Consider the following 25,950-nt stretch of genomic DNA (forward strand, 5'->3'; position numbering starts at 1 on the left):
ATTCCTTGGACCTTCCCATCGACGAAGAAACACTGAAATTACATCGGAATTAAATATAAGAGACACAATGCCCACTTAAGTACTACAAAACTGAGTATCCTTAGGGTCTATGATTTGAGCGTTTCCTGTGTCACCAGTTTTACATTCCGATGCACCTCTGCAGGTTTACTGTATCCATTGGACCTTCCCATTGACGATGAAACACAGAAATTGCATCGGAATTAAATATAAGAGAGACAATGCCGACTTAAGTACAAGAAAACTGAGTCTACTTAGGGTCTATCTTTAGAGCGTTACCTGTGTCACAAGTTTTACATTCCGATGGACCTGTGCAGGTTTTCTGTATCCCTTGGACCTCCCCATCGACGATGAAACACAGAAATTGCATTGGAATTAGATCTAAGAGACACAATGTCAACTTAAGTACAAGAAAACTGACTCTTCTTAGGGTCTATGTTTTGAGCGTTTCCTGTGTCACCAGTTTTACATTCCGATGGACCTCAGCAGGTTTACTGTATCCCTTGGACCTTCCCATTGACGATGAAACACAGAAATTGCATCGGAATTAAATCTAAGGGACACAATGTCGACTTAAGTACAGGAAGACTGAGTCTTCCTACTGTCTACGTTTTGAGCGTTTCCTGTGTCACCAGTTTTACATTCCGATGCACCTCTGCAGGGTTACTGTATCCATTGGACCTTCCCATTGACGATGAAACACAGAAATTGCATCGGATTTAAATATAAGAGACACAATGCCGACTTAAGTACAGGTAGACTGAGTCTTCCTACTGTCTATGTTTTGAGCGATTCCTGTGTCACCAGTTTTACATTCCGATGCAGCTCTGCAAGTTTACTGTATCCATTGGACCTTCCCATTGACGATGAAACACAGAAATTGCATCGGATTCAAATATAAGAGACACAATGCCGACTTAAGTACAGGAAGACTGAGTCTTCCTACTGTCCATGTTTTGAGCGTTTCCTGTGTCACCAGTTTTACATTGCGATGCACCCCTGCAGGTTTACTGTATCCCTTGGACCCTCACAGTGACGATGAAACACAGATATTGCATCGGAATTAAATATAAGAGACACAATGCCGATTTAAGTACAGGAAGATTGAGTCTTTATACTGTCTATGTTTTCAGCGTTTCCTGTGTAATCAGTCATACATTCCGATGCAACTCTGCAGGTTTACTGTATTCCTTGGACCTTCCCATTGACGATGAAACACAGAAATTGCATCGGAATTAAATGTAAGTGACACAATGCCGACTTAAGTACTACAAAAGTGAGTCTCCTTAGGGTCTATGTTTTGAGCGTTTCCTGTGTCACCAGTTTTACATTCCGGTGCACCTCAGCAGGTTTACTGTATCAATTGGACCTTCCCAGTGACGATGAAACACAGAAATTGCATCGGAATAAAATATAAGAGACACAATGCCGACTTAAGTACAAGAAAACTGACTCTTCTTAGGGTCTATGTTTTGAGCGTTTCCTGTGTCACCAGTTTTACATTCCGATGGACCTCTGCAGGTTTTCTGTATCTCTTGGACCTCCCCATCGACGATGAAACAGAGAAATTGCATCGGAATTAGATCTAAGAGACACAATGTCGACTTAAGTACAGGAAGACTGAGTCTTCCTACTGTCTACGTTTTGAGCGTTTCCTGTGTCACCAGTTTTACATTCCGATGCACCTCTGCAGGTTTACTGTATCCCTTCCACCTTTACAGTGACGATGAAAAACAGATATTGCTTCGGAATTAAATATAAGAGACACAATGCCGACTTAAGTACAAGAAAACTGAGTCTTCTTAGGGTCTATGTTTTGAGCGTTTCCCGTGTCACCAGTTTTACATTCCGATGGACCTCTGCAGGTTTACTGTATCACTTGAACCTTCCCATTGACGTTGAAACACAGAAATTGCATCGGAATTAAATCTAAGGGAGACAATGTCGACTAAAGTACAGGAAGACAGAGTCTTCCTACTGTCTACGCTTTGAGCGTTTCCTGTGTCACCAGTTTTACATTCCGATGCACCTCTGCAGGTTTAGTGTATCGATTAGACCTTCCCATTGACGATGAAACACAGAAATTGCATCGGAATTAAATATAAGACACAATGCCGACTTAAGTACAGGAAGACTGAGTCTTCCTACTGTCTATGTTATGAGCGTTTCCTGTGTCACCAGTTTTACATTCCGATGCACCTCTGCAGGTTTAGTGTATCGATTAGACCTTCCCATTGACGATGAAACACAGAAATTGCATTGGAATTAAATATAAGAAACGCAATGCCGACTTAAGTACTACACAACTGAGTCTCCTTAGGGTCTATGTTTTGAGCGTTTCCTGTGTCACCAGTTTTACATTCCGATGGACCTCTGCAGGTTTTCTGTATCCCTTGGACCTCCCCATCGACGATGAAACACAGAAATTGCATCGGAATACGATCTAAGAGACACAATGTCGAATTAAGTACAGGGAGACTGAGTCTTCCTACTGTCTACGTTTTGAGCGTTTCCTGTGTCACCAGTTTTACATTCCGATTCACCTCTGCAGGTTTACTGTATCCATTGGACCTTCCCATTGACGATGAAACACAGAAATTGCATCCGATTTAAATATAAGAGACACAATGCCGACTTAAGTACAGGAAGACTGAGTCTTCCTACTGTCTATGTTTTGAGCGTTTCCTGTAACACCAGTTTTACATTCCGATGCACCTCTGCAGGTTTACTGTATCCATTGGACCTTCCCAGTGACGATGAAACACAGACATTGCATCGGAATTAAATATAAGAGACACAATGCCGAATTAAGTACAAGAAAACTGAGTCTTCTTAGGGTCTATGTTTTGAGCGTTTCCTGTGTCACCAGTTTTACATTCCGATGCACCTCTGCAGGTTTACTGTATTCCTTGGACCTTCACAGTGACGATGAAACACAGAAATTGCATCGGAATTAAATATAAGAGACACAATGCCGATTCAAGTACTACAAAACTGAGTCTCCTTAGGGTCTATGTTATGAGCGTTTCCTGTGTCACCCGTTTTACATTCCGATGCACCTCTGCAGGTTTACTGTATCCATTGGACCTTCACAGTGACGATGAAACACAGAATTAAATATAAGAGACACAATGCCGACTTAAGTACTACAAAACGGAGTCTCCTTAGGGTCTATGTTTTGAGCGTTTCCTGTGTCACCAGTTTTACATTCCGATACACCTCTGCAGGTTTACTGTATCCATTGGACCTTCCCATTGACGATGAAACACAGAAATTGCATCGGATTTAAATATAAGAGACACAATGCCGACTTAAGTACAGGAAGACTGAGTCTTTCTACTGTCTATGTTTTGAGCGTTTCCTGTGTCACCAGATTTACATTCCGATGCACCTCTGCAGGTTTACTGTATCCCTTGGACCTTCACAGTGACGATGAAACACAGATATTGCATCGGAATTTAATATAAGAGACACAATGCCGATTTAAGTACAGGAAGACTGAGTCTTTATACTGTCTATGTTTTCAGCGTTTCCTGTGTAATCAGTTTTACATTCCGATGCAACTCTGCAAGTTTACTGTATTCCTTGGACCGTCCCATTGACGAAGAAACACAGAATTTACATCGGAATTAAATATAATAGACACAATGCCCACTTAAGTACTACAAAACTGAGTATCCTTAGGGTCTATGATTTGAGCGTTTCCTGTGTCACCAGTTTTACATTCCGATGCACCTCTGCAGGATTACTGTATCCATTGGACCTTCCCAGTGACGCGAAACACAGAAATTGCATCGGAATTAAATATAAGAGAGACAATGCCGACTTAAGTACAAGAAAACTGAGTTTACTTAGGGTCTATGTTTTGAGCGTTTCCTGTGTCAACAGTTTTACATTCCGATGGACCTGTGCAGGTTTTCTGTATCCCTTGGACCTCCCCATCGATGATGAAACACAGAAATTGCATCGGAATTAGATCTAAGAGACACAATGTCAACTTAAGTACAAGAAAACTGACTCTTCTTAGGGTCTATGTTTTGAGCGTTTCCTGTGTCACCAGTTTTACATTCCGATGGACCTCAGCAGGTTTACAGTATCCCTTGGACCTTCCCATTGACGATGAAACACAGAAATTGCACCGGAATTAAATCTAAGGGACACAATGTCGACTTAAGTACAGGAAGACTGAGTCTTCCTACTATCTACGTTTTGAACGTTTCCTGTATCACCAGTTTTACATTCCGATGCACCTCTGCAGGTTTAGTGTATCGATTAGACCTTCCCATTGACGATGAAACACATAAATTGCATCGGAATTAAATATAAGAGACACAATGCCGACTTAAGTACAGGAAGACTGAGTCTACCTACTGTCTATGCTTTGAGCGTTTCCTGTGTCACCAGTTTTACATTCCGATGCACCTCTGCAGGTTTAGTGTATCGATTAGACCTTCCCATTGACGATGAAACACAGAAATTGCATCGGATTTAAATATAAGAGACACAATGCCGACTTAAGTACAGGAAGACTGAGTCTACCTACTGTCTATGCTTTGAGCGTTTCCTGTGTCACCAGTTTTACATTCCGATGCACCTCTGCAGGTTTAGTGTATCGATTAGACCTTCCCATTGACGATGAAACACATAAATTGCATCGGAATTAAATATAAGAGACACAATGCCGACTTAAGTACAGGAAGACTGAGTCTTCCTACTGTCTATGTTTTGGGCGTTTCCTGTGTCACCAGTTTTTCATTCCGATGCACCTCTGCAGGTTTACTGTATCCATTCGACCATCACAGTGACGATGAAACACATAAATTGCATCGGAATTAAATATAAGAGACACTATGCCGACTTAAGTACTACAAAACCGAGTCTCCTTAGGGTCTATGTTTTGAGCGTTTCCTGTGTCACCAGTTTTACATTCCGATGCACCTCTGCAGGATTACTGTATCCATTGGACCTTCCCAGTGACGATGAAACACAGAGATTGCATCGGAATTAAATAGAAGAGACACAATGCCGACTTAAGTACAAGAAAACTGAGTCTTCTTAGGTTCTATGTTTTGAGCGTTTCCTGTGTCACCAGTTTTACATTCCGATGGACCTCTGCAGGTTTCCTGTATCCCTTGGACCTCCCCATCGACGATGAAACACAGAAATTGCATCGGAATAGGATCTAAGAGACACAATGCTGAATTAAGTACAGGAAGACTGAGTCTTCCTACTGTCTACGTTTTGAGCGTTTCCTGTGTCACCAGTTTTACATTCCGATGCACCTCTGCAGGTTTACTGTATCCATTGGACCTTCCCATTGACGATGAAACACAGAAATTGCATCGGATTTAAATATAGCAGACACAATGCCGACTTAAGTACAGGAAGACTGAGTCTTCCTACTGTCTATGTTTTGAGCGTTTCCTGTAACACCAGTTTTACATTCCGATGCACCTCTGCAGGTTAACTGTATCCATTGGACCTTCCCAGTGACGATGAAACACAGAAATTGCATCGGAATTAAATATAAGAGACACAATGCCGACTTAAGTACATGAAAACTGAGTCTTCTTAGGGTCTATGTTTTGAGCGTTTCCTGTGTCACCAGTTTTACATTCCGATGAACCTCTGCAGGTTTTCTGTATCTCTTGGACCTCCCCATCGACGATGAAACACAGAAAATGCATCGGAATTAGATCTAAGAGACACAATGTCGACTTAAGTACAGGAAGACTGAGTCTTCCTACTGTCTACGTTTTGAGCGTTTCCTGTGTCACCAGTTTTACATTCCGATGCACCTCTGCAGGTTTACTGTATCCCTTCGACCTTCACAGTGACGATGAAAAACAGATATTGCATCGGAATTAAATATAAGAGACACAATGCCGACTTAAGTACAAGAAAACTGAGTCTTCTTAGGGTCTATGTTTTGAGCGTTTCCTGTGTCACCAGTTTTACATTCCGATGGACCTCTGCAGGTTTACTGTATCCCTTGGACCTTCCCATTGACGATGAAACACAGAAATTGCATCGGAATTATATCAAAGGGAGACAATGTCGACTTAAGTACAGGAAGACAGAGTCTTCCTACTCTCTACGCTTTGAGCGTTTCCTGTGTCACCAGTTTCACATTCCGATGCACTACTGCAGGTTTACTGTATCCATTGGACCTTCCCATTGACGATGAAACACAGAAATTGCATCGGATTTAAATATAAGAATCACAATGCCGACTTAAGTACAGGAAGACTGAGTCTTCCTACTGTCTATGTTTTGAGCGTTTTCTGTGTCACCAGTTTTACATTCCGATGCACCTCTGCAGGTTTACTGTATCCATTTAACCTTCACAGTGACGATGAAACACAGAAATTGCTTTGGAATTGAATATAAGAGATACAATGCCGACTTAATTACAGGAAGACTGTGTCTTCCTACTGCCTATGTATTGAGCGTTTCCTGTGTCACCAGGTTTACATTCCGATGCACCTCTGCAGGTCGATTAGACCTTCCCATTGACGATGAAACACAGAAATTGCATCGGAATTAAATATAAGAGACACAATGCCGACTTAAGTACAGGAAGACTGAGTCTTCCTACTGTCTATGTTTTGACCGTTTCCTGTGTCACCAGTTTCACATTCCGATGCAGCTCTGCAGGTTTACTGTATCCATTGGAGCTTCCCATTGACGATGAAACACAGAAATTGCATCGGATTTAAATATAAGAGACAGAATGCCGACTTATGTACAGGAAGAGTGAGTCTTTCTACTGTCTATGTTTTGAGCGTTTCCTGTGTCACCAGATTTACATTCCGATGCACCTCTGCAGGTTTACTGTATCCCTTGGACCTTCACAGTGACGATGAAACACAGATATTGCATCGGAATTTAATATAAGAGACACAATGCCGATTTAAGTACAGGAAGACTGAGTCTTTATACTGTCTATGTTTTCAGCGTTTCCTGTGTAATCAGTTTTACATTCCGATGAAACTCTGCAGGTTTACTGTATTCCTTGGACCTTCCCATTGACGAAGAAACACAGAAATTACATCGGAATTAAATTTAAGAGACACAATGCCCACTTAAGTACTACAAAACTGAGTATCCTTAGGTTCTATGATTTGAGCGTTTCCTGTGTCACCAGTTTTACATTCCGATGCACCTCTGCAGGATTACTGTATCCATTTGATCTTCCCAGTGACGATGAAACACAGTAATTGCATCGGAATTAAATATAAGAGAGACAATGCCGACTTAATTACAAGAAAACTGAGTCAACTTAGGGTCTATCTTTTGAGCGTTTCCTGTGTCAACAGTTTTACATTCCGATGGACCTGTGCAGGTTTTCTGTATCCCTTGGACCTCCCCATTGACGATGAAACACAGAAATTGCATCGGAATTACATCTAAGAGACACAATGTCAACTTAAGTACAAGAAAACTGACTCTTCTTAGGGTCTATGTTTTGAGCGTTTCCTGTGTCACCAGTTTTACATTCCGATGCACCTCTGCATGTTTACTGTATCCATTGGACCTTCCCATTGACGATGAAACACAGAAATTGCATCGGATTCGAATATAAGAGACACAATGCCGAATTAAGTAGAGGAAGACTGAGTCTTCCTACTGTCCATGTTTTGAGCGTTTCCTGTGTCACCAGTTTTACATTGCGATGCACCTCTGCATGTTTACTGTATCCCTTGGACCCTCACAGTGACGATGAAACACAGATATTGCATCGGAATTAAATATAAGAGACACAATGCCGATTTAAGTACAGGAAGATTGAGTCTTTATACTGTCTATGTTTTCAGCGTTTCCTGTGTAATCAGTCTTACATTCCGATGCAACTCTGCAGGTTTACTGTATTCCTTGGACCTTCCCATTGACGATGAAACACAGAAATTGCATCGGAATTAAATATAAGTGACACAATGCCGACTTAAGTACTACAAAACTGAGTCTCCTTAGGGTCTATGTTTTGAGCGTTTCCTGTGTCACCAGTTTTACATTCCGGTGCACCTCAGCAGGTTTACTGTATCCATTGGACCTTCCCAGTGACGATGAAACACAGAAATTGCATCGGAATTAAACATAAGAGACACAATGCCGACTTAAGTACAAGAAAACTGAGTCTTCTTAGGGTCTATGTTTTGAGCGTTTCCTGTGTCACCAGTTTTACATTCCGATGGACCTCTGCAGGTTTTCAGTATCTCTTGGACCTCCCCATCGACGATGAAACAGAGAAATTGCATCGGAATTAGATCTAAGAGACACAATGTCGACTTAAGTACAGGAAGACTGAGTCTTCCTACTGTCTACGTTTTGAGCGTTTCCTGGGTCACCAGTTTTACATTCCGATGCACCTCTGCAGGTTTACTGTATCCCTTCGACCTTCACAGTGACGATGAAAAACAGATATTGCATCGGAATTAAATATAAGAGACACAATGCCGACTTAAGTACAAGAAAACTGAGTCTTCTTAGGGTCTATGTTTTGAGCGTTTCCCGTGTCACCAGTTTTACATTCCGATGGACCTCTGCAGGTTTACTGTATCACTTGGACCTTCCCATTGACGTTGAAACACAGAAATTGCATCGGAATTAAATCTAAGGGAGACAATGTCGACTAAAGTACAGGAAGACAGAGTCTTCCTACTGTCTACGCTTTGAGCGTTTCCTGTGTCACCAGTTTTACATTCCGATTCACTTCTGCAGGTTTACTGTATCCATTGGACCTTCCCATTGACGATGAAACACAGAAATTGCATCGGATTTAAATATAAGAGGCACAATGCCGACTTAAGTACAGGAAGACTGAGTCTTCCTACTGTCTATCTTTTGAGCGTTTTCTGTGTCACCAGTTTTACATTCCGATTCACCTCTGCAGGTTTACTGTATCCATTTAACCTTCACAGTGAGGATGAAACACAGAAATTGCTTTGGAATTGAATATAAGAGATACAATGCCGACTTAATTACAGGAAGACTGTGTCTTCCTACTGTCTATGTATTGAGCGTTTTCTGTGTCACCAGGTTTACATTCCGATGCACCTCTGCAGGTTTAGTGTATCGATTAGACCTTCCCATTGACGATGAAACACAGAAATTGCATCGGATTTAAATATAAGACACAATGCCGACTTAAGTACAGGAAGACTGAGTCTTCCTACTGTCTATGTTATGAGCGTTTCCTGTGTCACCAGTTTTACATTTCGATGCACCTCTGCAGGTTTAGTGTATCGATTAGACCTTCCCATTGACGATGAAACACAGAAATTGCATCGGAATTAAATATAAGAAACGCAATGCCGACTTAAGTACTACACAACTGAGTCTCCTTAGGGTCTATGTTTTGAGCGTTTCCTGTGTCACCAGTTTTACATTCCGATGCACCTCTGCAGGTTTACTATATCCATTGGACCTTCCCAGTGTCGATGAAACACAGAAACTGCATCGGAATTAAATATAAGAGATACAATGCCGACTTAAGTACAAGAAAACTGAGTCATCTTAGGGTCTATGTTTTGAGCGTTTCCTGTGTCACCAGTTTTACATTCCGATGGACCTCTGCAGGTTTTCTGTATCCCTTGGACCTCCCCATCGACGATGAAACACAGAAATTGCATCGGAATACGATCTAAGAGACACAATGTCGAATTAAGTACAGGGAGACTGAGTCTTCCTACTGTCTACGTTTTGAGCGTTTCCTGTGTCACCAGTTTTACATTCCAATTCACCTCTGCAGGTTTACTGTATCCATTGGACCTTCCCATTGACGATGAAACACAGAAATTGCATCGGATTTAAATATAAGAGACACAATGCCGACTTAAGTACAGGAAGACTGAGTCTTCCTACTGTCTATGTTTTGAGCGTTTCCTGTAACATCAGTTTTACATTCCGATGCACCTCTGCAGGTTTACTGTATCCATTGGACCTTCCCAGTGACGATGAAACACAGAAATTGCATCGGAATTAAATATAAGAGACACAATGCCGAATTAAGTACAAGAAAACTGAGTCTTCTTAGGGGCTATGTTTTGAGCGTTTCCTGTGTCACCAGTTTTACATTCCGATGCACCTCTGCAGGTTTACTGTATCCATTGGGCCTTCCCATTGACGATGAAACACAGAAATTGCATCGGATTCAAATATAAGAGACACAATGCCGAATTAAGTAGAGGAAGACTGAGTCTTCCTACTGTCCATGTTTTGAGCGTTTCCTGTGTCACCAGTTTTACATTGCGATGCACCTCTGCATGTTTACTGTATCCCTTGGACCCTCACAGTGACGATGAAACACAGATATTGCATCGGAATTAAATATAAGAGACACAATGCCGATTTAAGTACAGGAAGATTGAGTCTTTATACTGTCTATGTTTTCAGCGTTTCCTGTGTAATCAGTCTTACATTCCGATGCAACTCTGCAGGTTTACTGTATTCCTTGGACCTTCCCATTGACGATGAAACACAGAAATTGCATCGGAATTAAATATAAGTGACACAATGCCGACTTAAGTACTACAAAACTGAGTCTCCTTAGGGTCTATGTTTTGAGCGTTTCCTGTGTCACCAGTTTTACATTCCGGTGCACCTCAGCAGGTTTACTGTATCCATTGGACCTTCCCAGTGACGATGAAACACAGAAATTGCATCGGAATTAAACATAAGAGACACAATGCCGACTTAAGTACAAGAAAACTGAGTCTTCTTAGGGTCTATGTTTTGAGCGTTTCCTGTGTCACCAGTTTTACATTCCGATGGACCTCTGCAGGTTTTCTGTATCTCTTGGACCTCCCCATCGACGATGAAACAGAGAAATTGCATCGGAATTAGATCTAAGAGACACAATGTCGACTTAAGTACAGGAAGACTGAGTCTTCCTACTGTCTACGTTTTGAGCGTTTCCTGTGTCACCAGTTTTACATTCCGATGCACCTCTGCAGGTTTACTGTATCCCTTCGACCTTCACAGTGACGATGAAAAACAGATATTGCATCGGAATTAAATATAAGAGACACAATGCCGACTTAAGTACAAGAAAACTGAGTCTTCTTAGGGTCTATGTTTTGAGCGTTTCCCGTGTCACCAGTTTTACATTCCGATGGACCTCTGCAGGTTTACTGTATCACTTGGACCTTCCCATTGACGTTGAAACACAGAAATTGCATCGGAATTAAATATAAGGGAGAGGAAGACAGAGTCTTCCTACTGTCTACGCTTTGAGCGTTTCCTGTGTCACCAGTTTTACATTCCGATTCACTTCTGCAGGTTTACTGTATCCATTGGACCTTCCCATTGACGATGAAACACAGAAATTGCATCGGATTAAAATATAAGAGGCACAATGCCGACTTAAGTACAGGAAGACTGAGTCTTCCTAGTGTCTATGTTCTGAGCGTTTTCTGTGTCACCAGTTTTACATTCCGATTCACCTCTGCAGGTTTACTGTATCCATTTAACCTTCACAGTGACGATGAAACACAGAAATTGCTTTGGAATTGAATATAAGAGATACAATGCCGACTTAATTACAGGAAGACTGTGTCTTCCTACTGTCTATGTATTGAGCGTTTTCTGTGTCACCAGGTTTACATTCCGATGCACCTCTGCAGGTTTAGTGTATCGATTAGACCTTCCCATTGACGATGAAACACAGAAATTGCATCGGATTTAAATATAAGACACAATGCCGACTTAAGTACAGGAAGACTGAGTCTTCCTACTGTCTATGTTATGAGCGTTTCCTGTGTCACCAGTTTTACATTCCGATGCACCTCTGCAGGTTTAGTGTATCGATTAGACCTTCCCATTGACGATGAAACACAGAAATTGCATCGGAATTAAATATAAGAAACGCAATGCCGACTTAAGTACTACACAACTGAGTCTCCTTAGGGTCTATGTTTTGAGCGTTTCCTGTGTCACCAGTTTTACATTCCGATGCACCTCTGCGGGTTTACTATATCCATTGGACCTTCCCAGTGTCGATGAAACACAGAAACTGCATCGGAATTAAATATAAGAGATACAATGCCGACTTAAGTACAAGAAAACTGAGTCATCTTAGGGTCTATGTTTTGAGCGTTTCCTGTGTCACCAGTTTTACATTCCGATGGACCTCTGCAGGTTTTCTGTATCCCTTGGACCTCCCCATCGACGATGAAACACAGAAATTGCATCGGAATACGATCTAAGAGACACAATGTCGAATTAAGTACAGGGAGATTGAGTCTTCCTACTGTCTACGTTTTGAGCGTTTCCTGTGTCACCAGTTTTACATTCCAATTCACCTCTGCAGGTTTACTGTATCCATTGGACCTTCCCATTGACGATGAAACACAGAAATTGCATCGGATTTAAAGATAAGAGACACAATGCCGACTTAAGTACAGGAAGACTGAGTCTTCCTACTGTCTATGTTTTGAGCGTTTCCTGTAACACCAGTTTTACATTCCGATGCACCTCTGCAGGTTTACTGTATCCATTGGACCTTCCCAGTGACGATGAAACACAGAAATTGCATCGGAATTAAATATAAGAGACACAATGCCGAGTTAAGTACAAGAAAATTGAGTATCCTTGGGGTCTATGTTTTGAGCGTTTCCTGTGTCACCAGTTATACATTCCGATGCAATTCTGCAGGTTTACTGTATCCATTGGACCTTTACAGTGACGATGAAACACAGAAATTGCATCGGAATTAAATTTAAGAGACACAATGCCGCCTTAAGTACTACAAAACTGAGTCTCCTTAGGGTCTATGTTATGAGCGTTTCCTGTGTCACCCGTTTTACATTCCGATGCACCTCTGCAGGTTTACTGTATCCATTGGACCTTCACAGTGACGATGAAACACAGAATTAAATATAAGAGACACAATGCCGACTTAAGTACTACAAAACGGAGTCTCCTTAGGGTCTATGTTTTGAGCGTTTCCTGTGTCACCAGTTTTACATTCCGATACACCTCTGCAGGTTTACTGTATCCATTGGACCTTCCCATTGACGATGAAACACAGAAATTGCATCGGATTTAAATATAAGAGACACAATGCCGACTTAAGTACAGGTAGACTGAGTCTTCCTACTGTCTATGTTTTGAGCGTTTCCTGTGTCACCAGTTTTACATTCCGATGCACCTCTGCAGGTTTACTGTATCCATTGGACCTTCCCATTGACGATGAAACACAGAAATTGCATCGGATTTAAATATAAGAGACACAATGCCGACTTAAGTACAGGAAGACTGAGTCTTCCTATTGTCTATGCTTTGAGCGTTTCCTGTGTCACCAGTTTTACATTCCGATGCACCTCTGCAGGTTTAGTGTATCGATTAGACCTTCCCATTGACGATGAAACACATAAATTGCATCGGAATTAAATATAAGAGACACAATGCCGACTTAAGTACAGAAAGACTGAGTCTTCCTACTCTCTATGCTTTGAGCGTTTCCTGTGTCACTAGTTTTACATTCCGATGCACCCCTGCAGGTTTACTGTACCCATTGGACCTTCCCATTGACGATGAAACACAGAAATTGAATCGGATTTAAATATAAGAGACACAATGCCGACTTAAGTACAGGAAGACTGAGTCTTCCTACTGTCTATGTTTTGGGCGTTTCCTGTGTCACCAGTTTTTCATTCCGATGCACCTCTATAGGTTTACTGTATCCATTCGACCATCACAGTGACGATGAAACACAGGAATTGCATCGGAATTAAATATAAGAGACACAATGCCGAATTAAGTACAAGAAAACTGAGTCTCCTTAGGGTCTATGTTTTGAGCGTTTCCTGTGTCACCAGTTTTACATTCCGATGCACCTCTGCAGGTTTACTGTATCCATTGGACCTTCCCAGTGACGATGAAACACAGAGATTGCATCGGAATTAAATAGAAGAGACACAATGCCGACTTAAGTACAAGAAAACTGAGTCTTCTTAGGGTCTATGTTTTGAGCGTTTCCTGTGTCACCAGTTTTACATTCCGATGGACCTCTGCAGGTTTTCTGTATCCCTTGGACCTCCCCATCGACGATGAAACACAGAAATTGCATCGGAATAGGATCTAAGAGGCACAATGCTGAATTAAGTACAGGAAGACTGAGTCTTCCTACTGTCTACGTTTTGAGCGTTTCCTGTGTCACCAGTTTTACATTCCGATGCACCTCTGCAGGTTTACTGTATCCATTGGACCTTCCCATTGACGATGAAACACAGAAATTGCATCGGATGTAAATATAAGAGACACAATGCCGACTTAAGTACAGGAAGACTGAGTCTTCCTACTGTCTATGTTTTGAGCGTTTCCTGTAACACCAGTTTTACATTCCGATGCACCTCTGCAGGTTAACTGTATCCATTGGACCTTCCCAGTGACGATGAAACACAGAAATTGCATCGGAATTAAATATAAGAGACACAATGCCGACTTAAGTACAAGAAAACTGAGTCTTCTTAGGGTCTATGTTTTGAGCGTTTCCTGTGTCACCAGTTTTACATTCCGATGGACCTCTGCAGGTTTTCTGTATCTCTTGGACCTCCCCACCGACGAAGAAACACAGAAAATGCATCGGAATTAGATCTAAGAGACACAATGTCGACTTAAGTACAGGAAGACTGAGTCTTCCTACTGTCTACGTTTTGAGCGTTTCCTGTGTCACCAGTTTTACATTCCGATGCACCTCTGCAGGTTTACTGTATCCCTTCGACCTTCACAGTGACGATGAAAAACAGATATTGCATCGGAATTAAATATAAGAGACACAATGCCGACTTAAGTACAAGAAAACTGAGTCTTCTTAGGGTCTATGTTTTGAGCGTTTCCTGTGTCACCAGTTTTACATTCCGATGGACCTCTGCAGGTTTACTGTATCCCTTGGACCTTCCCATTGACGATGAAACACAGAAATTGCATCGGAATTATATCTAAGGGAGACAATGTCGACTTAAGTACAGGAAGACAGAGTCTTCCTACTGTCTACGCTTTGAGCGTTTCCTGTGTCACCAGTTTCACATTCCGATGCACTTCTGCAGGTTTACTGTATCCATTGGACCTTCCCATTGACGATGAAACACAGAAATTGCATCGGATTTAAATATAAGAATCACAATGCCGACTTAAGTACAGGAAGACTGAGTCTTCCTACTGTCTATGTTTTGAGCGTTTTCTATGTCACCAGTTTTACATTCCGATGCACCTCTGCAGGTTTACTGTATCAATTTAACCTTCACAGTGACGATGAAACACAGAAATTGCTTTGGAATTAAATATAAGAGATACAATGCCGACTTAATTACAGGAAGACTGTGTCTTCCTACTGTCTATGTATTGAGCGTTTCCTGTGTCACCAGGTTTACATTCCGATGCACCTCTGCAGGTTTAGTGTATCGATTAGACCTTCCCATTGACGATGAAACACAGAAATTACATCGGAATTAAATATAAGAGACACAATGCCCACTTAAGTACTACAAAACTGAGTATCCTTAGGGTCTATGATTTGAGCGTTTCCTGTGTCACCAGTTTTACATTCCGATGCACCTCTGCAGGATTACTGTATCCATTTGATCTTCCCAGTGACGATGAAACACAGTAATTGCATCGGAATTAAATATAAGAGAGACAATGCCGACTTAAGTACAAGAAAACTGAGTCTACTTAGGGTCTATCTTTTGAGCGTTTCCTGTGTCAACAGTTTTACATTCCGATGGACCTGTGCAGGTTTTCTGTATCCCTTGGACCTCCCCATCGACGATGAAACACAGAAATTGCATCGGAATTAGATCTAAGAGACACAATTTCAACTTAAGTACAAGAAAACTGACTCTTCTTAGGGTCTATGTTTCGAGCGTTTCCTGTGTCACCAGTTTTACATTCCGATGCACCTCTGCAGGTTTACTGTATCCCTTGGACCTTCCCATTGACGATGAAACACAGAAATTGCATCGGATTTAAATATAAGAGACATAATGCCGACTTAAGTACAGGTAGACTGAGTCTTCCTATTGTCTATGTTTTGAGCGTTTCCTGTGTCACCAGTTTTACATTCCGATGCAGCTCTGCAAGTTTACTGTATCGATTGGACCTTCCCATTGACGATGAAACACAGAAATTGCATCGGAATTAAATATAAGAGACACAATGCCGACTTAAGTACAGGAAGACTGAGTCTTCCTACTGTCTACGTTTTGAGCGTTTCCTGTGTCATCAGTTTTACATTCCGATGCACCTCTGCAGGTTTACTGTATCCATTGGACCTTCCCATTGACGATGAAACACAGAAATTGTATCGGATTCAAATATAAGAGACACAATGCCGACTTAAGTACAGGAAGACTGAGTCTTCCTACTGTCCATGTTTTGAGCGTTTCCTGTGTCACCAGTTTTACATTTCGATGCACCTCTGCAGGTTTACTGTATCCCTTGGACCCTCACAGTGACGATGAAACACAGATATTGCATCGGAATTAAATATAAGAGACACAACGCCGATTTAAGTACAGGAAGATTGAGTCTTTATACTGTCTATGCTTTCAGCGTTTCCTGTGTAATCAGTCTTACATTCCGATGCAACTCTGCAGGTTTACTGTATTCCTTGGACCTTCCCATTGACGATGAAACACAGAAATTGCATCGGAATTAAATATAAGAGACACAATGCCGACTTAAGTACAAGAAAACTGAGTCTTCTTAGGGTCTATGTTTTGAGCGTTTCCTGTGTCACCAGTTTTACATTCCGATGGACCTCTGCAGGTTTTCTGTATCTCTTGGACCTCCCCATCGACGATGAAACAGAGAAATTGCATCGGAATTAGATCTAAGAGACACAATGTCGACTTAAGTACAGGAAGACTGAGTCTTCCTACTGTCTACGTTTTGAGCGTTTCCTGTGTCACCAGTTTTACATTCCGATGCACCTCTGCAGGTTTACTGTATCCCTTCGACCTTCACAGTGACGATGAAAAACAGATATTGCATCGGAATTAAATATAAGAGACACAATGCCGACTTAAGTACAAGAAAACTGAGTCTTCTTAGGGTCTATGTTTTGAGCGTTTCCCGTGTCACCAGTTTTACATTCCGATGGACCTCTGCAGGTTTACTGTATCACTTGGACCTTCCCATTGACGTTGAAACACAGAAATTGCATCGGAATTAAATCTAAGGGAGACAATGTCGTCTAAAGTACAGGAAGACAGAGTCTTCCAACTGTCTACGCTTTGAGCGTTTCCTGTGTCACCAGTTTTACATTCCGATGCACTTCTGCAGGTTTACTGTATCCATTGGACCTTCCCATTGACGATGAAACACAGAAATTGCATCGGATTTAAATATAAGAGGCACAATGCCGACTTAAGTACAGGAAGACTGAGTCTTCCTACTGTCTATGTTTTGAGCGTTTTCTGTGTCACCAGTTTTACATTCCGATTCACCTCTGCAGGTTTACTGTATCCATTTATCCTTCACAGTGACGATGAAACACAGAAATTGCTTTGGAATTGAATATAAGAGATACAATGCCGACTTAATTACAGGAAGACTATGTCTTCCTACTGTCTATGTATTGAGCGTTTCCTGTGTCACCAGGTTTACATTCCGATGCACCTCTGCAGGTTTACTGTATCGATTAGACCTTCCCATTGACGATGTAACACAGAAATTGCATCGGAATTAAATATAAGAGACACAATGCCGACTTAAGTACAGGAAGACTGAGTCTTTATACTGTCTATGTTTTCAGCGTTTCCTGTGTAATCAGTTTTACATTCCGATGCAACTCTGCAGGTTTACTGTATTCCTTGGACCGTCCCATTGACGAAGAAACACAGAAATTACATCGGAATTAAATATAAGAGACACAATGCCCACTTAAGTACTACAAAACTGAGTATCCTTAGGGTCTATGATTTGAGCGTTTCCTGTGTCACCAGTTTTACATTCCGATGCACCTCTGCAGGTTTACTATATCCATTGGACCTTCCCAGTGACGATGAAACACAGAAATTGCATCGGAATTAAATAGAAGAGACACAATGCCGACTTAAGTACAAGAAAACTGAGTCTTCTTAGGGTCTACGTTTTGAGCGTTTCCTGTGTCACCAGTTTTACATTCCGATGGACCTCTGCAGGTTTTCTGTATCCCTTGGACCTCCCCATCGACGATGAAACACAGAAATTGCATCGGAATACGATCTAAGAGACACAATGTCGAATTAAGTACAGGAAGACTGAGTCTTCCTACTGTCTACGTTTTGAGCGTTTCCTGTGTCACCAGTTTTACATTCCGATTCACCTCTGCAGGTTTACTGTATCCATTGGACCTTCCCATTGACGATGAAACACAGAAATTGCATCGGATTTAAATATAAGAGACACAATGCCGACTTAAGTACAGGAAGACTGAGGCTTCCTACTGTCTATGTTTTGAGCGTTTCCTGTAACACCAGTTTTACATTCCGATGCACCTCTGCAGGTTTACTGTATCCACTGGACCTTCCCAGTGACGATGAAACACAGATATTGCATCGGAATTAAATATAAGAGACACAATGCCGAATTAAGTACAAGAAAACTGAGTCTTCTTAGAGTCTATGTTTTGAGCGTTTCCTGTGTCACCAGTTTTACATTCCGATGCACCTCTGCAGGTTTACTGTATTCTTGGACCTTCACAGTGACGATGAAACACAGATATTGCATCGGAATTAAATATAAGAGACACAATGCCGATTTAAGTACAGGAAGGCTGAGTCTTTATACTGTCTATGTTTTCAGCGTTTCCTGTGTAATCAGTTTTACATTCCGATGCAACTCTGCAGGTTTACTGTATACCTTGGACCTTCCCATTGACGATGAAACACAGAAATTGCATCGGCATTAAATATGAGACGCAATGTCGACTTAAGTACAGGAAGACTGAGTCTTCCTACTGTATATGTTTTGAGCGTTTCCTGTGTCACCAGTTTGTCATTCCGATGCACCTCTGCAGGTTTACTGTATCCATTCGACCTTCACAGTGACGATGAAACACAGAAATTGCATCGGAATTAAATATAAGAGACACAATGCCGAGTTAAGTACATGAAAATTGAGTATCCTTGGGGTCTATGTTTTGAGCGTTTCCTGTGTCACCAGTTATACATTCCGATGCAATTCTGCAGGTTTACTGTATCCATTGGACCTTCACAGTGACGATGAAACACAGAAATTGCATCGGAATTAAATATAAGAGACACAATGCCGCCTTAAGTACTACAAAACTGAGTCTCCTTAGGGTCTATGTTATGAGCGTTTCCTGTGTCACCCGTTTTACATTCCGATGCACCTCTGCAGGTTTACTGTATCCATTGGACCTTCACAGTGACGATGAAACACAGAATTAAATATAAGAGACACAATGCCGACTTAAGTACTACAAAACGGAGTCTCCTTAGGGTCTATGTTTTGAGCGTTTCCTGTGTCACCAGTTTTACATTCCGATGCACCTCTGCAGGTTTACTGTATCCATTGGACCTTCCCATTGACGATGAAACACAGAAATTGCATCGGATTTAAATATAAGAGACACAATGCCGACTTAAGTACAGGATGACTGAGTCTTTCTACTGTCTATGTTTTGAGCGTTTCCTGTGTCACCAGATTTACATTCCGATGCACCTCTGCAGGTTTACTGTATCCCTTGGACCTTCACAGTGACGATGAAACACAGATATTGCATCGGAATTTAATATAAGAGACACAATGCCGATTTAAGTACAGGAAGACTGAGTCTTTATACTGTCTATGTTTTCAGCGTTTCCTGTGTAATCAGTTTTACATTCCGATGCAACTCTGCAGGTTTACTGTATTCCTTGGACCGTCCCATAGACGAAGAAACACAGAAATTACATCGGAATTAAATATAAGAGACACAATGCCCACTTAAGTACTACAAAACTGAGTATCCTTAGGGTCTATGATTTGAGCGTTTCCTGTGTCACCAGTTTTACATTCCGATGCACCTCTGCAGGATTACTGTATCCATTGGACCTTCCCAGTGACGCGAAACACAGAAATTGCATCGGAATTAAATATAAGAGAGACAATGCCGACTTATATACAAGAAAACTGAGTCTACTTAGGGTCTATGTTTTGAGCGTTTCCTGTGTCAACAGTTTTACATTCCGATGGACCTGTGCAGGTTTTCTGTATCCCTTGGACCTCCCCATCGACGATGAAACACAGAAATTGCATCGGAATTAGATCTAAGAAACACAATGTCAACTTAAGTACAAGAAAACTGACTCTTCTTAGGGTCTATGTTTTGAGCGTTTCCTGTGTCACCAGTTTTACATTCCGATGGACCTCAGCAGGTTTACTGTATCCATTGGACCTTCCCATTGACGATGAAACACAGAAATTGCATCGGAATTAAATATAAGAGACACAATGCCGACTTAAGTACAGGAAGACTGAGTCTTCCTACTGTCTACGTTTTGAGCGTTTCCTGTGTCATCAGTTTTACATTCCGATGCACCTCTGCAGGTTTACTGTATCCATTGGACCTTCCCATTGACGATGAAACACAGAAATTGCATCGGATTCAAATATAAGAGACACAATGCCGACTTAAGTACAGGAAGACTGAGTCTTCCTACTGTCCATGTTTTGAGCGTTTCCTGTCTCACCAGTTTTACATTGCGATGCACCTCTGCAGGTTTACTGTATCCCTTGGACCCTCACAGTGACGATGAAACACAGATATTGCATCGGAATTGAATATAAGAGACACAATGCCGATTTAAGTACAGGAAGATTGAGTCTTTATACTGTCTATGCTTTCAGCGTTTCCTGTGTAATCAGTCTTACATTCCGATGCAACTCTGCAGGTTTACTGTATTCCTTGGACCTTCCCATTGACGATGAAACACAGAAATTGCATCGGAATTAAATATAAGTGACACAATGCCGACTTAAGTACTACAAAACCGAGTCTCCTTAGGGTCTATGTTTTGAGCGTTTCCTGTGTCACCAGTTTTACATTCCGGTGCACCGCAGCAGGTTTACTGTATCCATTGGACCTTCCCAGTGACGATGAAACACAGAAATTGCATCGGAATTAAACATAAGAGACACAATGCCGACTTAAGTACAAGAAAACTGAGTCTTCTTAGGGTCTATGTTTTGAGCGTTTCCTGTGTCACCAGTTTTACATTCCGATGGACCTCTGTAGGTTTTCTGTATCTCTTGGACCTCCCCATCGACGATGAAACAGAGAAATTGCATCGGAATTAGATCTAAGAGCCACAATGTCGACTTAAGTACAGGAAGACTGAGTCTTCCTACTGTCTACGTTTTGAGCGTTTCCTGTGTCACCAGTTTTACATTCCGATGCACCTCTGCAGGTTTACTGTATCCCTTCGACCTTCACAGTGACGATGAAAAACAGATATTGCATCGGAATTAAATATAAGAGACACAATGCCGACTTAAGTACAAGAAAACTGAGTCTTCTTAGGGTCTATGTTTTGAGCGTTTCCCGTGTCACCAGTTTTACATTCCGATGGACCTCTGCAGGTTTACTGTATCACTTGGACCTTCCCATTGACGTTGAAACACAGAAATTGCATCGGAATTAAATCTAAGGGAGACAATGTCGTGTAAAGTACAGGAAGACAGAGTCTTCCTACTGTCTACGCTTTGAGCGTTTCCTGTGTCACCAGTTTTACATTCCGATGCACTTCTGCAGGTTTACTGTATCCATTGGACCTTCCCATTGACGATGAAACACAGGAATTGCATCGGATTTAAATATAAGAGGCACAATGCCGACTTAAGTACAGGAAGACTGAGTCTTCCTACTGTCTATGTTTTGAGCGTTTTCTGTGTCACCAGTTTTACATTCCGATTCACCTCTGCAGGTTTACTGTAACCATTTATCCTTCACAGTGACGATGAAACACAGAAATTGCTTTGGAATTGAATATAAGAGATACAATGCCGACTTAATTACAGGAAGACTGTGTCTTCCTACTGTCTATGTATTGAGCGTTTCCTGTGTCACCACGTTTACATTCCGATGCACCTCTGCAGGTTTAGTGTATCGATTAGACCTTCCCATTGACGATGTAACACAGAAATTGCATCGGAATTAAATATAAGAGACACAATGCCGACTTAAGTACAGGAAGACTGAGTCTTCCTACTGTCTATGTTATGAGCGTTTCCTGTGTCACCAGTTTTACATTCCGATGCACCTCTGCAGGTTTAGTGTATCGATTAGACCTTCCCATTGACGATGAAACACAGAAATTGCATCGGAATTAAATATAAGAGACGCAATGCCGACTTAAGTACTACACAACTGTGTCTCCTTAGGGTCTATGTTTTGAGCGTTTCCTGTGTCACCAGTTTTACATTCCGATGCACCTCTGCAGGTTTACTATATCCATTGGACCTTCCCAGTGTCGAAAAAACACAGAAATTGCATCGGAATTAAATATAAGAGAGACAATGCCGACTTAAGTACAAGAAAACTGAGTCTTCTTAGGGTCTATGTTTTGAGCGTTTCCTGTGTCACCAGTTTTACATTCCGATGGACCTCTGCGGGTTTACTGTATCCTTTGGACCTTCCCATTGACGATGAAACACAGAAATTGCATCGGAATTAAATCCAGGAGACACAATGTCGACTTAAGTACAGGAAGACTGAGTCTTCCTACTGTCTACGATTTGAGCGTTTCCTGTGTCACCAGTTTTACATTCCGATGCACCTCTGCAGGTTTACTGTATCCATTGGACCTTCCCATTGACGATGAAACACAGAAATTGCATCGGATTTAAATATAAGAGACACAATGCCGACTTAAGTACAGGAAGACTGAGTCTTCCTACTGTCTATATTTTGAGCGTTTCCTGTGTCACCAGTTTTACATTCCGATGCGCCTCTGCAGGTTTTCTGTATCCATTGGACCTTCCCATTGACGATGAAACACAGAAATTGAATCGGATTTAAATATAAGAGACACAATGCCGACTTAAGTACAGGAAGACTGGGTCTTCCTACTGTCTATGTTTTGAGCGTTTCCTGTGTCACCAGTTTTACATTCCGATGCACCTCTGCAGGTTTACTGTATCCATTGGACCTTCCCAGTGACGATGAAACACAGAAATTGCATCGGAATTAAATAGAAGAGACACAATGCCGACTTAAGTACAAGAAAACTGAGTCTTCTTAGGGTCTATGTTTTGAGCGTTTCCTGTGTCACCAGTTTTACATTCCGATGGACCTCTGCAGGTTTTCTGTATCCCTTGGACCTCCCCATCGACGATGAAACACAGAAATTGCATCGGAATACGATCTAAGAGACACAATGTCGAATTAAGTACAGGAAGACTGAGTCTTCCTACTGTCTACGTTTTGAGCCTTTCCTGTGTCACCAGTTTTACATTCCGATTCACCTCTGCAGGTTTACTGTATCCATTGGACCTTCCCATTGACGATGAAACACAGAAATTGCATCGGATTTAAATATAAGAGACACAATGCCGACTTAAGTACAGGAAGACTGAGTCTTCCTACTGTCTATGTTTTGAGCGTTTCCTGTAACACCAGTTTTACATTCCGATGCACCTCTGCAGGTTTACTGTATCCATTGGACCTTCCCAGTGACGATGAAACACAGAAATTGCATCGGAATTAAATATAAGAGACACAATGCCGAATTAAGTACAAGAAAACTGAGTCTTCTTAGAGTCTATGTTTTGAGCGTTTCCTGTGTCACCAGTTTTACATTCCGATGCACCTCTGCAGGTTTACTGTATTCCTTGGACCTTCACAGTGACGATGAAACACAGATATTGCATCGGAATTAAATATAAGAGACACAATGCCGATTTAAGTACAGGAAGACTGAGTCTTTATACTGTCTATGTTTTCAGCGTTTCCTATGTAATCAGTTTTACATTCCGATGCAACACTGCAGGTTTACTGTATACCTTGGACCTTCCCATTGACGATGAAACACAGAAATTGCATCGGCATTAAATATGAGACGCAATGTCGACTTAAGTACAGGAAGACTGAGTCTTCCTACTGTATATGTTTTGAGCGTTTCCTGTGTCACCAGTTTGTCATTCCGATGCACCTCTGCAGGTTTACTGTATCCATTCGACCTTCACAGTGACGATGAAACACAGAAATTGCATCGGAATTAAATATAAGAGACACAATGCCGAGTTAAGTACAAGAAAATTGAGTATCCTTGGGGTCTATGTTTTGAGCGTTTCCTGTGTCACCAGTTATACATTCCGATGCAATTCTGCAGGTTTACTGTATCCATTGGACCTTCACAGTGACGATGAAACACAGAAATTGCATCGGAATTAAATATAAGAGACACAATGCCGCCTTAAGTACTACAAAACTGAGTCTCCTTAGGGTCTATGTTATGAGCGTTTCCTGTGTCACCCGTTTTACATTCCGATGCACCTCTGCAGGTTTACTGTATCCATTGGACCTTCACAGTGACGATGAAACACAGAATTAAATATAAGAGACACAATGCCGACTTAAGTACTACAAAACGGAGTCTCCTTAGGGTCTATGTATTGAGCGTTTCCTGTGTCACCAGTTTTACATTCCGATGCACCTCTGCAGGTTTACTGTATCCATTGGACCTTCCCATTGACGATGAAACACAGAAATTGCATCGGATTTAAATATAAGAGACACAATGCCGACTTAAGTACAGGAAGACTGAGTCTTTCTACTGTCTATGTTTTGAGCGTTTCCTGTGTCACCAGATTTACATTCCGATGCACCTCTGCAGGTTTACTGTATCCCTTGGACCTTCACAGTGACGATGAAACACAGATATTGCATCGGAATTTAATATAAGAGACACAATGCCGATTTAAGTACAGGAAGACTGAGTCTTTATACTGTCTATGTTTTCAGCGTTTCCTGTGTAATCAGTTTTACATTCCGATGCAACTCTGCAGGTTTACTGTATTCCTTGGACCGTCCCATTGACGAACAAACACAGAAATTACATCGGAATTAAATATAAGAGACACAATGCCCACTTAAGTACTACAAAACTGAGTATCCTTAGGGTCTATGATTTGAGCGTTTCCTGTGTCACCAGTTTTAGATTCCGATGGACCTCTGCAGGTTTTCTGTATCCCTTGGACCTCCCCATCGACGATGAAACACAGAAATTGCATCGGAATAGGATCTAAGAGGCACAATGCTGAATTAAGTACAGGAAGACTGAGTCTTCCTACTGTCTACGTTTTGAGCGTTTCCTGTGTCACCAGTTTTACATTCCGATGCACCTCTGCAGGTTTACTGTATCCATTGGACCTTCCCATTGACGATGAAACACAGAAATTGCATCGGATTTAAATATAAGAGACACAATGCCGACTTAAGTACAGGAAGACTGAGTCTTCCTACTGTCTATGTTTTGAGCGTTTCCTGTGTCACCAGTTTTACATTCCGATGCACCTCTGCAGGTTTACTGTATCCATTGGACCTTCCCATTGACGATGAAACACAGAAATTGCATCGGAATTAAATATAAGAGACACAATGCCGCCTTAAGTACTATAAAACTGAGTCTCCTTAGGGTCTATGTCAGGAGCGTTTCCTGTGTCACCCGTTTTACATTCCGATGCACCTCTGCAGGTTTACTGTATCCATTGGACCTTCACAGTGACGATGAAACACAGAATTAAATATATGAGACACAATGCCGACTTAAGTACTACAAAACTGAGTCTCCTTAGGGTCTCTGTTTTGAGCGTTTCCTGTGTCACCAGTTTTACATTCCGATGCACCTCTGCAGGTTTACTGTATTCCTTGGACCTTCACAGTGACGATGAAACACAGATATTGCATCGGAATTAAATATAAGTGACACAATGCCGATTTAA

This window comes from Schistocerca nitens, chromosome 6, assembly GCF_023898315.1.
Source record: "Schistocerca nitens isolate TAMUIC-IGC-003100 chromosome 6, iqSchNite1.1, whole genome shotgun sequence".
Lineage (NCBI taxonomy): Eukaryota > Metazoa > Arthropoda > Insecta > Orthoptera > Acrididae > Schistocerca > Schistocerca nitens.